This window comes from Arachis ipaensis, chromosome B04, assembly GCF_000816755.2.
Source record: "Arachis ipaensis cultivar K30076 chromosome B04, Araip1.1, whole genome shotgun sequence".
NCBI classification, from domain to species: domain Eukaryota; kingdom Viridiplantae; phylum Streptophyta; class Magnoliopsida; order Fabales; family Fabaceae; genus Arachis; species Arachis ipaensis.
The window spans coordinates 63317256-63334105 of record NC_029788.2 but is presented as its reverse complement, the minus strand read 5'-3'; the positions used below and the strand labels follow the sequence as shown (position 1 = coordinate 63334105).

At 38.2% G+C, this 16850-nt stretch overlaps 1 long non-coding RNA gene across 1 annotated transcript; it reads left to right on the top strand.

The window, feature by feature from the left end:
* LOC110270653 lies at window positions 354-16848 on the top strand. The gene is made up of 3 exons (XR_002360292.1): window positions 354-507; window positions 12396-12398; window positions 16837-16848. It is a non-coding gene; the product is annotated as an uncharacterized LOC110270653 (long non-coding RNA).

Below are 16850 nucleotides of genomic sequence, written 5' to 3'. Positions count from 1 at the left end.
GGGGCTCTGGCGACGATGGAAGAAGAAAGAAGGAGGGTTGTGCAATGGGGATGTGTGGCGGCGTTGTGGTGGTACGGTGGGTTCTGGGATCAGCAATTAAGGTTGCTGGCAGCGCTGGGTGGTTGCGTGATGATGGCCCGAGGAGAGGGGAAGGGCTTCGTGGAGAAGAGGAGAAGAGGGTTGGGTCGCCATGTAAAGAGAGAAGGAGTGAGAGACGAGGAAGAAGGGAGGGGAAATGGGTCGCGGAGAGGTCGGCGGCGTGGGTGAGAAAAGGGAGAGGTCACGATGGCTCATCGATGGTGGAGGGACGGTGACTGTGGCGGTGATGAGGTGATGGTGATGGAGGTTATGGTGGCTGGGAAGAGACAGTGATGGATGGTGATGATGGTGAAGAAGATAAAGATGATGATGGTGAATGGTTGGCTCAGAGAAGAAGAAAGGAGGAGTGACAGGAAGGTGAAAGGGATGCGGACGCACCAACTATGCGGGTGCTGCCAATAGAAGGGGGTGAATTGTGGGTGCGTACGCATTAACGCTTATGCGTACGCACGGATAGGAAAATGGGAAATAGTGCGTATGCATATGCTGTGCGAACGCCACGGACAGAAAGGTGGTATGGAAGTGTGCGTACGCACAGAACTGTGGGCACGCACAGAGGGCGATTTTTTTTTCAAAACAAAAATTCACCCAACAATACAAAATGCATATAAACAAGAAATTAATAAAAATATGCCACTATTTACATTAATTTTAAAATTAATCCAAAATTTTATCTTCCAAATAAAAATCATGGACTATTTAAAGCACTAGTAATATGCACAAACACAAACAAAAATCTACCAAAACTATTTTAACTATCTAAAAACTAATCAAAACTTTTAAACATACAACTCAAGTCAAAAAGACAATTTAAAACAAAATTATTAGCTATTTACATATGCATTTTAAAAAGAAAATCTATTAAGGCAAGCTAATAACAAGAGACATATTTACAACAAAAAAAGCAACCAATCAAAAGCAAACTATTCACATATTAACAATAGCCAATAATGTAACACCATTGCAATTCCCCAACAACGGCGCTAAAAACTTGATGTAAGAATTATTGTTAATCTAGAATTTCACAAAATAGAATATCGTTGCAAGCATAGTCTAGATCAACAATTAACTCCCAATCAAATTTAAATCAAAAGATAGTCACAATCAAAACACAATAACCGGGAGTTTGAAGTCCCGGGTCGTCTTCCCTAGGAATTGCAATGAAATATTCAATTATTGGCTATGAGGGATTGGGGGTTGTGATTGCAAGGAGCAAGAAACTAAAGTGCAAGGTAATAAATAAGCATGCAACGGCATTAAATGCAAAGCAATTAAAGCAATGAAAATGGAAATTTAATGGCAAAAAGAACTCTTGGCATGGGTTGGAAATTAAGGATTCCTATCATAATCATAGAACACAAACATGATAATGGCTAAGAATTAATCCCAATTAATCTATCCTAACATTGAGAATAAGTCAAAAGGGTATAATTGATCTCAATCCACAAGTCCTAATCAACTCACTAATTAACTTAGTGAAAGACTAGCATTAGTGGAAACCAAACCGACTAACAATCCTAAGCACGATATCGAATGGACATCTATAACTCAAGATCACCTAATTATCCGATTCCAAGCCAAGAGTGTGAAAAACTAGACAAAAACTATAAGAGACATTTTATCAAACACCTAACATGCATAAAAGGAAATATGTCATAAATTGTAATAAAAATAAATCCTATAACTACCAATTGCATGAAATTGAAAATAACAACTCAAATGAACATCAAAGAAACATAAACATCAAAATTGCATTAAAGGAAATTAAAAGTGACAAGCGTGTTCATACAGCTAAAATGAGCATGAAAGAGAAATTAACAAAGGAAACAAAGAGAGTAAAGGCAATAGAACAAGAAAAGGTAAATGAAACTACAATTAAACAAAAATTAAAGAGAGAAATTAAAGAGAGAATAAAGATAAAAACCCTAATTCTAGAGAGAAGGGGGAGCTTCTCTCTCTAGAAAACTAGCTAAGACATGTAAAAACCTAAATCTAAGTGCTCCCCCCTTCATTCCTCTTCACTTTGGTCTTAAATAGCTTCAGAAAATCCCAAAATTGGGCCCAGGAGGCCCAGAAATCGCCCCTAGTGATTTGCAATAAATGAGTCACGTGCTGGGACCTGTGCGTACGCACAAGTTTGTGCGTACGCACACATGCTGATTTTCTTCTTGTGCCTACGCATAGGTGGTCGTGCGTACGCACACATGGCTGAGTGGTTCTTGTGCGTACGCGCAGAAGGTTGTGCGCACGCACACTCCAATGTGTGCTTCTCCTTTGATTTCTTCATGTTTTCTCCCAATTCCATGCTTTTCTTCCACTCTTATCAAGCCATTCCAACCTATTACACCTGAAATCACTCATCAAAACCATCAAGGCATCGAATGGAATGAAAGTGGGATAAAAATTGACCAAATTAAGCACAAAATAGAATGTTTTCACAATTAAGCTCAATTAAGGGAGAGAACACAAAAGTATGCTATATGGGTGAATAAATGCAAGAAAAGTTGATGAAGTCCACCTAAATAGAGTAGATATATATCATGAAATGTGGATTCATCGTGTACCAACGTTCGCTCATCCACGCGTGCGTGTTGTGCACGCATACGCATAAAGGATGTGATTTTGCCTTTCCACGCGTGCGCGTCGCCCACGCGTATGCGTGAATTTCCATTTTTCAATTCCACGCGTACGGGTGGTCCATACGTACGCGTCGATTCAAGTTTCCCAACTCCAAATTCTGGGCTTCTTGTCGAGGACGTTGGAGGTAGCATTTGTTCACCAATGTTCCCTCCAACGTTGGCTTGGTTACGCGTACGCGTGACCCACGCGTACGCGTGAATGGTCAATTTTGCAATTTCACGCGTGTGCGTAGCTCATGCTTATGCGTGGATTTATAAACTTACCAAATGACGTGTACGCGTCGCCCAAAAGCTTTTAGCTCCAGAAATGAAAATTATCGCAAGCGTTGGAGGTAACGTTGGTCCACCAACGTTTCCTCCAACGTTGGCACCCAAATTTTACATATAATGTTGCCAGCAAACCTTGGAACGTCACTTTGTCCTCTTGTCAATGTTGCCAATTTCATGCCCATTATAGACTATTATATATGGTTGGAAAGCTCTGAATGTCTGCTTTTTCACCCAACTAAAATCACCTCAATTAGATATCTACAACTCAATTTATGCTCTTTTGAAGGGGACAGGGTCGCTGGCGTTGGTGTGCAACGTTAGAGGAAACGTTGGCACACCAACGTTGACACCAACGATAGTAACAACGCCAGATTCGGAAGCTCAAACTTATTTCCCACCCTATATTATTGTATATTGTTGGAAATACCTGAATGTCTACTTTTCAATGCCGTTAAAAGCGCATCATTTGGAGCTCCACAGCTCGAGTTATACTCCATGGAAGGTGAAGAGGTCAGCTGGCCTCACTGCAGGTTGATACTATGTTCATCTTTGCACTTTCAGGGCAAGTTATCTCCCTCAAATTTAGTGTCCATCATGCAGTGCCATATATGCTTGAAAATACCTGGATTCCTACTTTTCAATGCCTTTAGAATCACCTCATTTGGAGCTTTGTAGCTCAAGTTATTCTTGTTTGAAGAAGGCACAGTCAGGCTGTCAAGAGCAACGTTTGTGGCAACGTTGGTGAGCCAACTTTGGGCACCAAAGTTGCTTGCTCTGCTTCTTCTCTACCCTTTCTTTGTTTCTTCTTACCTATCATCAACTAAACAAAATGCATCAAAGTATTGCCATAATCACAAGATAATGCATCATTCATAACGTTAAACAATTCATGCATAAATCTCATGAAAATGCACATAATTAACAATATTTGATTGAATAAAGGCATGCATACAATTCTCATCCAAATACTTGCTTATTGCCTAAGAAATGCATGGAAACCATGTAAAAACTAATGAAAAAGGCTTGTGAAACAAGCCTATGATGACTTGTCATCACAACACCAAACTAAAATCTTGCTTGTACCTAAGCAAGCACTAAAACATAAGCAGAATGAATGAAAACAGAGAGAGGTATAAGCCTTTATTGGAAGACATTAAATTCTGGTTAATGGGATTTTCATGCATGGTATCTTAGTGATTTTTATTTGTGGCTGAAGTAGTAACACTCCTTTGGATCTTTACTTGTATTACACAAAAAATGAGACTTGTTATGGTTTGGTCCTTAGTTTTTCTTGCTCTCTTTCATGACTGAGATTTATTGTTTAGCTGAGGCTTAATGCTATGTGTTAAGGCAGCTCTTTAAAGTAAGCTTTCAGCCAACATTCCCATCCCAGTTGGTTCAAGATGCTAGGTGTTGAGGCACCCCTAAGGGCTTACTTGCTCAAGTCTCTCCTTAGCACACACACATCATAAGCATTTAGCTTGTTTTATTCTTTGGACATTGGTGCCCAGCACCTCTTTGGGTCACTAAATGCTTTGTCTCAAAGTAGCTCTTGATGGTGGACTTTCGGTTGGCAATCCCGGGTTAGTTAACCCAAGTTACCAGGTGATGAAGCACCCCTTAGAACCTAGTTATCCAAGCTTATCTTTGTACAATAGCATCACAGGCACATATCCAAAACCTCAAGCCATTGGTGCCCAGCCTTGTTTATTTATTTTTGTTTCTTTCTCTTGCATTTATTTTCTTTTATTATGGACCTTTTTCATTTGTCAAGTCTCATGGAATGTAACTCAAGTTCATATCTCAAAATCATGCCAAACTTTAGCCTTATTCATAAATCAACTAATGAACTAGCACATACCACCATATAACTTTATTCTATCTTTTATCAAAACAGACCTCTACTCTTTCTCTGTTTCACAACAATTTTTCTTTTATTCAAGCATGGGGAACAATGCATATAATTCAATTAAGATGAAATGATTGATGCGTGAGCATCTTGTCTATCTTTTCCTAGTAAATTTGCATCTAAATTGTTGAATTTAATTAAGAATTAAATATATTTGAGCCACCATGGATGCTATTTTGAGTTTTATACAATACTGTTTATTTTAGGTAGCATTTGGCGGAATTTGATGGAGTTTCTGCAGAGAAAGAGAAGAAGCCAAGGAGATGACCAGCGAATACCGACGCGGACGCATGGCTCACACGACCGCGCGGAATGGAGGAAATCGCAATGATGCGATCGCGTGCCTGACGCGAACGCGTGGACTGGAATCTGCACAAATGACGCGAACGCGTGGACGACGCGGACGCGTCACATGCGCCACGTGCAGAAAACGCAGAAAAATGCTGGGGTGATTTCTGGGCTGTTCTTACTCAATTTTCAGCCCAGAAAACACAAATTAAAAGCTGCAGAATGGACAGAACTAGTGGTCCCCACCCATCAACTGAAGATCTGTTAATTAATTCAATTTTAAATTCAAATCTTAAATTAGGAAAAGATATTATTTTAAGTTTAATTTTAAATATTAGATTTTAAATTTATTAGGATTAGTTATAAAAAGGGATCTGATGCCATCAGATTGGAACTCTGTACATTTTTATCTGAATCCTTATTTTCTCTTTTCCATGAGCAACTAAACCTCCACTGTTAAGGTTAGGAGCTCTGTCTATTTTTATGGATTAATTTTATTGCTTTTACTATTTTAATTTATGTGTGGATTTATAATTTAAGAATTGTTTTCGCTCTTTATTTTATGAATTTGGGTGGAACGGAAGTATGACCCTCTTTCTATTTGAGTTTCTGTAAAACTTGGAAAAGCTCTTTACTTGAACAACAGCTTGAAAACATATTCTCCTAAATTTTAATTATTTGGACTTAACGGGATACATGACATATAATCCTTTTATTTTTAGGTAATTAGAGTTTTTGTGGCATATAAACTGGAATTTGAACTTGGTGCACGAATTGTGAATCACACTTTTCACCACTCGTACCACTAACCAGCAAGTGCACTGGGTCGTCCAGGTAATACCTTACGTGAGTAAGGGTCGAATCCCACGGGAACGGAGGTGATTGTTAGACACACGTTCGTGGATTGAGAAAGGTGATGAGTGTCACTGATCATCACCTTCTCCATAGTTAGGCGCGAATGGATATCTTAGATAGGAACACACATGTTTGAATAGAAAATAGAAATACTTGCATTAATTCATTGAGACACAGCAGAGCTCCTCACCCCTAACAATGGAGTTTAGAGACTCATGCCGTCAAAGAGTACAAAGTTTAGGTCTAAAATGTCATGAGACACAAAAATAAGTCTCTAAAAGTTGTTTAAATACTAAACTAGTAACCTTGGATTACAAAAGATGAGTAAACTATGACAGATGGTGCAGAGATCCACTTCTGGGGCCCACTTGGTGTGTGCTGGGGCTGAGACTTAAGCAATTCACGTGCATAAGGCCATTTTGGACGTTCAACGGCAGGTTTGGACCCATTTCTGGCGTTGAACTCCAACTTTTAATCCTTTTCTGGCGCCGGACGCCAGAATTGGGCAGAGAACTGGCATTGAACGCCAGTTTACGTCGTCTATCCTTGAACAAAGTATAAACTATTATATATTTCTGGAAAGCACTGGATGTCTACTTTCCAACGCAATTAGAAGCGCGCCATTTCGAGTTTTGTAGCTCCAAAAAATCCATTTTAAGTGTAGGGAGGTCAGAATCCAACAACATCAGCAGTCCTTTTTCAGCCTGAATCAGATTTTTGCTCAGCTCCCTCAATTTTAGCCAGAAAAATACCTGAAATTATAGAAAAACAAACAACTCATAGTAAAGTCCAGAAATATGAATTTTTCCTAAAATCTAATGGAAATAAACTAAAAACTAACTAGAATATACTAAAAACTATATGAAATTAACCCCAAAAAGCGTATAAAATATCCGCTCATCAGATTATCACCCTCTAATTAGAATTAATTGACCAAGGAATTGGCTGTTGATGAATTTTAGAGGAGACTAGAAAAGTCTAAGGAATTAGGGTCTAGTCACATATAGTTTGCCATAAATTAAATCCTACATGATTAAAATAGTTAGTAAGAAAAATTAATCCGGGAAAATAGATAACTCTGAAACCTTAACTGCCTTCTCCATATTTTATTCCCAACTTATTTATTTTACTATTTTATTTTCTGCATGATTGAATATTCAAATACTCTTTTTTGTTTGTCTAACTAAGCTTTAATACTAGTAATTTTTTTTTAATTTCTGAAATTAAGTTTGGTGTCTCCTAGTTAATTTTATTTTGATTCTTCTTATTTTAATTTTTAGAATTTTGTTCTTTTTTTCTTTGCTTTCCTATTTACCGCATGGTACGTTTAATTCTTTTTGGTGTGTTGTGCTAAGAAAAAATAATGGAGAGAGATTATATGAGTTACTACTCACACCCGAGTAGTGATTCATATCATTATGAATGGGGAAACCACCCAAATTTTGGTTGGCAAAGTCAAAACCAAAGAAACTTCAATGCTCCATGTTCCAACTATCAAGAACCACCATCCCCATATCCATACCAAGAACCACCTCCTCTCTATCCATATCAAGAACCATCATCTTTTTACCCATATCAAGAGCCACTATCTTCCTATTCATACCAAGAACCATCCTCTTTTTACACTTATCAAGAACCATCACCTCCTTCTTATTCATCTCAAATACCATCGGATCTTGAGCTTCTCATGAAAGAATGTTTACATGATATAAAGACAAGTGTCAAAAATATATAAAAGCATATGCAGTCGATTATCAAGTACCAGGAAGAGGAACAAGCAAATTCCTTCCCAAAAGATACAATGCAAGATCCTATGGAAGAAAGTGAGAAAATCAATCAAAGGAGTTTATACTCCAGTGCATTAGAGAACTTTTCATCCTCACACATGGAAGAAGAAGAAGATGCAAAAATAAAGGAGGAAGATGCACCCACAAAGGAGGAAGATACACAACCTCCCATGCCCTTGGTAAGCAATGAATAAGAGATTGAATTAAAAGAAAGCTACCAAGAAGAAGAGGTTGAAATTGAGGAAGCTTGCAAAGAGGTGATAGAATTCAAAGAAGAACATAGAAGAGTGGAGCTTGCAAGACGTCTCCCAAAGCCATTACCATCCAATACAACATTCAAGTGGGTAAAATTCCTACCCTTAACCTTTACTTTCTCACTTGAATATGGGCTACTGGAGACGGATGGTCAACTTAGAGCTCTTTGTGACGTTAAAAGTAAGAGGAAGATGGTTAGTGGTAAGAGTTGTCAAGCAAGGTTCAATATGGTTGTATGCTTCAAATTGAAGTGCAAGGATTGGTGTAGAGCTAATTTGAATGGGTCTAGAAGGTTGTTTGGATGTCTCTGTGAGAATTCAGATTGCTTGCCACCCGGTGGGAACAATGGTGATACACAAGAAGACGGGTGTAAAAGTAAAGTTTGGGACCCTAGAATTCATTCCCACAATCAACACTCTTGGGACTTTGTCACTTGCTTCAACTTGCTCAAAGGCTTTATGCACCTAGTTTGGAATCCCGGTAGCCATTGGAATTACAAACATTGGTGGAGATTCCTGGATCAGTACAAGCACAAGCCACCATGACAAGAAGCTCACAACATGTCCAACTTAAGGACTTTAACTAAAGGTGCTTGGTGGGAGACAACCTACCGTGGTATGATCGTTCTTTTTCATTCTTAGTTGTTTTTCGTAATAGTAGTTTTCTTACTTAGTTGATTTTTATTAAGTTCTTACTAATTTTCTGATCATGCAGCTATTTTATAACAGGAACCGAACACCTCAAGCTAAAAAAAAAACACCCAACGCGAAAGCGTCACTAACGCGTATGCGTCATCCATGGGTGCAAAAAAAATAAAAAGTTACAGAGAGTTGCGCGGGAGTGGCGCCAGAATAAAGTCTTTCGCACAAACAAGCCCACGCGGACGCGTCGTTTGTGATTTTCACCATCCACGCGTCCGCATCACTCACGCGAACGCGTGACCTACAGAATCGACGTAAAAGAGTGTTTGGACAGAGAGTTGTGCTGGCTTGGGGCAAGAAGTGTGCTAAAAGCACAAATTTGGTCACGCGAACGCGTACCCCACGCGTCTGCGTCGTTTTTTTTAATTTCGGCCATCCACGCGATCGCATCCCCACGCGTTTGCGTCACTTCAACAGCGCGCTAATCGCGCGATCGCGTGACTCACGCGTCCGCGCCGCTTGCTCCACACACCTCCACAAGTTCGCTGCCAGTTTTTAATTTTTTATTCTCTCTCTCAATCCTAATTCTCTCTTATTCTTTTATCCTTTTATATTTTTTTCTCTCCTCATAATATTTGTCTCTTCTATTTTTAGTTCTTCTTTGCTTGAGGACAAACAAACCTTTAAGTTTGGTGTTGACGCTGGGCTTATAGGTTTTCTAGTACAAAAGGGAGGCGAATCATCTTCGCGGAGGAGCACAACCTGAAGAATAAACAACTGCTAGGATAACTAAGGTGGTTGAGCTCCTTTCATTTTTATTCCTCCCCTCTTTTTCTATGTTATGTTCCGGTTTCCTATTATTTTGCTTTGTTTGTTGCATGATCCTTTATCAGTTAGAATCCTAGGACTAGTTTAGTTTTCCTATTGCTTTAATTCTGAAAAGATGTCTCATGTATTACTCACTGAGCTTAAATCAAAAAAAAAAATATAGGAGTGATATATTGCATGAGAAAGTGGGTCTATATTGAATAATAGTCTTATTTACTTAAATTTGGTGGTATTTTCTGTGATTCTGAATGCATGACATGAATAGTGCATATTTTTTATAGTGAAGTTTATGAATGTTAAAATTGCTGGCTCTTGAAAGAATGACGAAAAAGAGAAATCTTATTGATAATCTGAAAAATCATAAAATTGATTCTTGAAGCAAGAAAAAGCAGTGAAAAACACAAAGCTTGCAAAAAAAAAAAGAAAAATAAAATAAAATAAAATAAAATAAAAGAAAAAAAAGAAAAAAAAAGAAAGAAAAAGCAAGCAGAAAAAGCTAATAACCCTTTAAACTAAAAGGCAAGGGTAAAAAAAGGATGCAAGGCTTTGGGCATTAATGGATAGGAGGGCCCAAAGGAATAAAATCCTGGCGAGGACAAGCAACAGTTTAAGTTTAGTGTTGTGATGCGTGAGCATCTTGTCTATCTTTTCCTAGTGAATTTGCATCTAAATTATTGAATTTAATTAAGAATTAATTATATTTTAGCCACTATGGATGCTATTTTGAGTTTTGTACAATACTGTTTATTTTAGGTAGCATTTGGCGGAATTTGATGGAGTTTCTGTAGAGAAAGAGAAGAAGCCAAGGAGATGACCAGCAAATACCGACGCGGACGCATGGCTCACGCGACCGCGCGGAATGGAGGAATTCGCAATGACGCGATCGCGTGCCTGACGCGAACGCGTGGACTGGAATCTGCACAAATGACGCGAACGCGTGGACGACGCGGACGCGTCACATGCGCCACGTGCAGAAAACGCAGAAAAATGCTGGTGATTTCTAGGCTGTTTTTACTCAATTTTCAGTCCAGAAAACACAAATTAGAAGCTGCAGAATGGACAGAACAAGTGGTCCCCACCCATCAACTGAAGATTTGTTAATTAATTCAAATTTAAATTCAAATCTTAAATTAGGAAAAGATATTATTTTAAGTTTAATTTTAAATATTAGATTTTAAATTTATTAGGATTAGTTATAAAAAGGGATCTGATGCCATCAGATTGGAACTCTGTACATTTTTACCTGAATCCTTATTTTCTCTTTTCCATGAGCAACTAAACCTCCACTGTTAAGGTTAGGAGCTCTGTCTATTTCTGTGGATTAATTTTATTGCTTTTACTATTTTAATTTATGTGTGAATTTATAATTTAAGAATTGTTTTCGCTCTTTATTTTATGAATTTGGGTGGAACGGAAGTATGACCCTCTTTCTCTTTGAGTTCCTGTAAAACTTGGAAAAGCTCTTTACTTGAACAACAGCTTGAAGACATATTCTCCTAAATTTTAATTATTTGGACTTAACGGGATACGTGATGTATAATCCTTTTATTTTTAGGTAATTAGAGTTTTTGTGGCATATAAACTGGAATTTGATTATCACCCTCTAATTGGAATTAATTGACCAAGGAATTGGCTGTTGATGAATTTTAGAGGAGACTAGAAAGGTCTAAGGAATTAGGGTCTAGTCACATATAGTTTGCCATAAATTAAATCCTACATGATTCAAATAGTTAGTAAGAAAAATTAATCCCGGAAAATAGATAACTCTGAAACCTTAACTGCCTTCTCCATATTTTATTCCCAACTTATTTATTTTACTATTTTATTTTCTGCACGATTGAATATTCAAATACTCTTTTCTGTTTGTCTAACTAAGCCTATCAAACGCTATTGTTGCTTAATCCATCAATCCTCGTGGGATCGACCCTTACTCACGTAAGGTATTACTTGGTACGACCCGGTGCACTTGCCGGTTAGTAAGTGTGGTTGTAAATTACCGCACCAATGATAAAAGCACTTAACTAGGCAACCATAAAAACAAACAAACAGCAAATGACTCATGACTTAACAGGACACTAATCAACAGGGGCATAGTAGCACTTTCAATTAACACATTTAAGCTACAGGCAGTTAAGTGACAGTACAACCTCTTGGTTTCTTCTTGCTTCCTCCTTGTCGTCATCGGTGTTGGCCTTCATGTCTTTCCTTTCTGTTTCCTTATGATGATGCATCTTACCCTCCAAGAGATTGAATAGCTCTTCTGCAAAGAATTTGAAAGTTGCTTGTTCTCCAAGCACTTAAGAGATGGTTAGCATGCATGTATGCTTGTGATTGTCTGGACTTAAGTTGGTGTGGGAACACCAAACTTAGTTCCTTGCCTAATGCAGCAGATTTAATGCATACATGAAACATCAAGTGCTTTTATTAAGAAAATAACTATGAGATAGAGACTAAACAATTTAATAAAACAAACTATAAACTAACTAAACAATTGTTAAGTAGCTTCTCTTGATTGTTAGGAGTGAGTGATTAGTCATGTTGAGGGGTTGTAATGTGCTCTTAATGAAATCAGTGGTGGAACACCAAACTTAGAATTACACATTCTCCCTTGAATTACTTTGGTGTGCAACACCAAATTAGCTCCTTGCAATACAGAAAAATCTACTTAACTCTTTTATTGAAATAACTATGAAAGAAAACTATCTCTAGTTGGGTTGCCTCCCAACAAGCGCTCTTTTAGTGTTGTTAGCATGACATGTTGCTAATGACTTTCTTCCTCTTCTTCCAGTTTGTCAAGAGGAATGACCTTAGGGAGAGAGAAGAGCCAGTCAGTATCCCTTGTCTTGGTCTCTTGCCAACAAGCTTCCTTTTGTTATTTGCTTGATTTGCTTTGCTTGTTGGGGTAGCAGGGGTTGGATTACTTGTAGTTGACCTTTTCTTCTTCATAGATGTAGTCCCTTGTCTCTTGGTCACATTCCTTCTTTTAGTGCTTTTGTTGGTTGTCTTCACTTCTTTGACATCAAGAATTGGGAATTGTGTTATGGTTGGAGTGTTCTCTTCATCAGAAGCCTCTTGAGTTGGTAGTTCAATGAACCCTTCCTTTATGTAGCTCTATGCTTCAATTGACTGTGAACTTCCTTGATCGGCTTCCTCCCTTTCTTCTATATGATATTCCATTAAGTCTTTTGGAAGTGAGTCTTTATATTCCTCTATCACCTGAAGTAGCCTCTGTGGATATAGAATCCTAGGCTCACATACCTCCACAACCTCAATCTTTATTGAAATTTCACTTGACACAGGAACCTCTTCTTCCACTTCCTTACTCACAACTTGGTCTTCACCCTCCTTGCTTAGCATTCCTAAGTGCTTCCTTGTTTTCTCTAAGTGCCCATCCATCTTCTTGAAGAGGATTTTTCGTTCTTTCCAGGATTGTTCTTGACCTTCCAAGAATTGTTCTTGTTTTTCCAAAAGTTTTCTAACTCTCTCCTGAGATTCTATGGCACTTTGAAGGCATTGTTCTGCTTGTAGCAAGAGAGGAGAAGGTTGGGGCTGATTTTGTGGACTTGTGGGTGTTGTGGTGAAGTTGGGTTGAGGGATACGGAATGAATTTTATATATTATGAAATGAATTTTGTGGTTAGTGAAATGAGTTGTATGAATTTTGGAGGGGGCTTTATGTTGAGACACAGTCAAGTGATGAAGAATTTTCAAATGAAATACTGGGAGGTGGGGTTGGAAAATTTTGCATAAATACATTGAAGGTACTCTCAAGTGATGATGGTTCTTGATGAATGGAGTATGGACTATCGAATGCTCTTTGGTTTTGATCCTCCCACCCACAACTTGAGTAGTTGTTAGATTCATCATAATATGGATCATTTTGTGGTCCTGAGGAGCAATCTTGCATGAATTTATTGAAAGCATAGTCAAGTGATGATGTCTCTTGATGAATAGAATATGGAGCATTAAAATCTCTATGCTTTTGACCATCCCAGCCACAACATGAGTAGTTGTTAGATTTATCAAAATATGGGTTACCTTGTGTCTCTGGGAGGTGTTTATATTCTATCATTCCTTGTTGATACTCCCATCCACCATTAACATAATGACATGAATCATTTCGTGGTATTGGGCAGTATCCCATGAAATTGTCTTGATCATTTTGTGGCTCTGGAGCATATCCCCACTAGGTGGATTGCTCATAATCTGTCATTTCTTGGTGGTATTCCCAGCCACCATAGAGTAGTCATTTTGTGATCATGGATAATATCCCATGAAATTTGTTTTATCAAAAGATGTGGTGAACTCCATTTGAATTTTGTAAAACACAATCACTAATGAAAATTGAAATTCATATCACAGATGAGAATTTCTTAGTGAGGCAATAACACAAACACCTTAGTATCAGTAGAAAATAAAAAATTAAAAGAACTTAAATGACAAAAACAAAGAAAATGCTTAATCTAGAATTATCACCCACTTAATCATTGTCAATCTAATCAATCCCTGGTAACGGCGCCAAAAACTTGATGGGGGAAAAATTGAATTTCCGCACAAACTAACCAGTAAGTATACCGGGTCACATCAAGTAGTAAAACCCACGTGAGTGAGGTCGATCCCACGAGGATTGATGGATCAAGCAACTTTAGTGAGGTGATTAATCTAGTCAAGTTAACAGTGAAAAGAGTTTGGTGAAATAAGCAAAATGAAAAGAAAGCAGTAAATCAAAGGCAAGTAAAAGAAACTCAAAGAGAAATAACAGAGAACAAAGATTCATCAGGGATTGGAGAAATCATAATCCATCATAAATCAAATGGGTCTCAACTACTTTGTTAATCAAATGAGTAGATCTATGGCGGATTTTAATTGATTGGATCTCAATTCCTTGGCAATCCAATCTCTCTAATCACAATCAATCTTGCCAATTTCTTGATCTAATTGTCATGAGAAGAGGTTAAGCATTTTCTCTCATTCATAAGCCACACAAACTCTCAAGATCTCAATTCCTCCCGAATAGTGTTGATCAAGAGAGTTGTGAGAAACAGAGCTTTAGTTCTAATTTTCTTGATTCCCCTTCCGAGGCTCACATGGAAATTCAATGGATCCAAACCCCCTTCCGGAATGAATGGATCAAATCAAAATAGAAGTTATCTCTTAGCTATCCAAGCAGATGGAGAAGAAGAAGAATTTCATTAATTCATTAGAATTATAATAGAGCTCCTCCCCTAATGAATTGGGGGTTTAATTGATCATTGCTCTAAAGACACTTGCAGGAAATTTAAATTGCTTGAAAGTAAATCAATCTCAGCGCCAATGCAGATGTAAAAGTGCAAAAAGGAAAATTGCAGAAGAGATGTGTAAGAAATTGAAATTGCATAAACTAAACTCAATTCAATTCAATTCAATACAAGTGAAATGTAAAAGTGTAGAAAAGAAAACGAAATTCTAAGCTAAGCTCTCTGGAGTCTCTAATCCTCTAAGAGAGCTCTGGAGTCTCTAATCCTCCATCCTCTAGTCCTATCAGAGCCTCCTCTTTTCTTCAAACACTCTTCTATTTATACTCTTCTTCTCATCCCATAATGGGTCCTCAGTACTTGGATGTGGGCCTTGGCCTTGATTGAAGCAAGCTTGGAGTGGCTCTGTAGTAACGTTAACAAGCTAACGTTCATGATTTGCATGGTGCCATTTTGTATTGAAGTTGGCCTTAACGTTAGTGACAACATTTCTGTGAAAACGTTGAGCTCAAACGTTACATAAAAAAACAAATTCTGGGTGTTGCCAGCAACAATTGATTTTAGGTTGGTGCACCAATGTTCGCTCATCCACGCATGCGCATCGTCCACGCGTACGCGTAAAGGCTGTGTTTTTGGCTTTCCACGCGTGTGCGTCCTCCACGCGTATCCGTGAATTGCCATTTTCCAATTTCACGCGAATGCGTGGTCCACGCGTACGCGTCGATTCAAGTTTCCCAACTCCAAATTCTGGGCTTCTCATCAAGGACGTTAGAGGTAGTGTTTGTTCACCAACGTTCCCTCCAACGTTGGCTTGGTTACACGTACGCTTGACCCACGCGTGCACGTAGCTCATGCTTACGCGTGGATTTAAAAACTTTCCACTTTCATGCGTATGCATCATCGATGCGTACGCGTCGCCCAAAATCTTTTAGCTCCAGAAATGAAAATTATCGCGCGTTGGAGGTAACGTTGGTCCACCAACGTTCCCTCCAACGGTTGCACCCAAATTCTACATATAGTGTTGCCAGCAAGCCTTAGAACGTCACTTTGTTCTCTTGTCAACGTTGTCAATTTTATGCCCATTATAAACTATTATATATGGTTGAAAAGCTCTGAATGTCAGCTTTCTAACTCAACTAGAATCACCTCAATTGGACATTTGCAACTCAAGTTATGCTCTTTTGAAGGGGACAGGGTCGCTGGCGTTGGTGTGCAACGTTTGAGGAAACGTTGGCACACCAATGTTGACACCAACGTTGGTAACAATGCCAGATTCGGAAGCCCAAAATTATTGTCCACCCCATACTATTATATATTTTTAGAAAGTCCTGAATGTCTACTTTCCAATGCCATTGAAAGCGTATCATTTGGAGCAGTAAAGCATGAGTTATACTCCATTGAAGTTGAAGAGGTCAGCTGGCCTCACTGCAGGTTGATACTATGTTCATCTTTGCACTTTCGGGGCATGTTATCTCCCTCAAATTTAGTGTCCACTATGTAGTGTCATATATGCTTGGAAAGCTCTAGATTCATACTTTCCAATACTTTTAGAATCACCTCATTTGGAGCTTTGTAGCTCAAGTTATTTATGTTTGAAGAAGGCACAATCAGGCTGTCAAGAGCAACGTTTGTGGCAACGTTGGTGAGCTAACTTTGGCCACCAACGTTGCTTGCTCTCTTCTTCTCTGCCCTACCTTTGCTTCTTACCTATCATCAACCAAACAAAATCCATCAAAGTATTTCCATAATCACAAGATAATGCATCATTCATAACATTAAACAATTTTTGCATAAATCTCATGAAAATACACATAATTAACAATGTTTGATTGAATCAAGACATGCATACAATTCTCATCCAAATACTTGATTATTTCCTAATAAATGTATAAAAAACAAGTAAAAACTAATAAAAAAGGCTTGTGAAACTAGCCTATGATAACTTGTCATCAGTAATCATTGGATGTTGGTTACTGATCGTTATAAGTTTAAAAAGTAGGTATTCTTTCAAAGTGTTGGATTGATCTTAAAGTGTTTGAAAGTGGC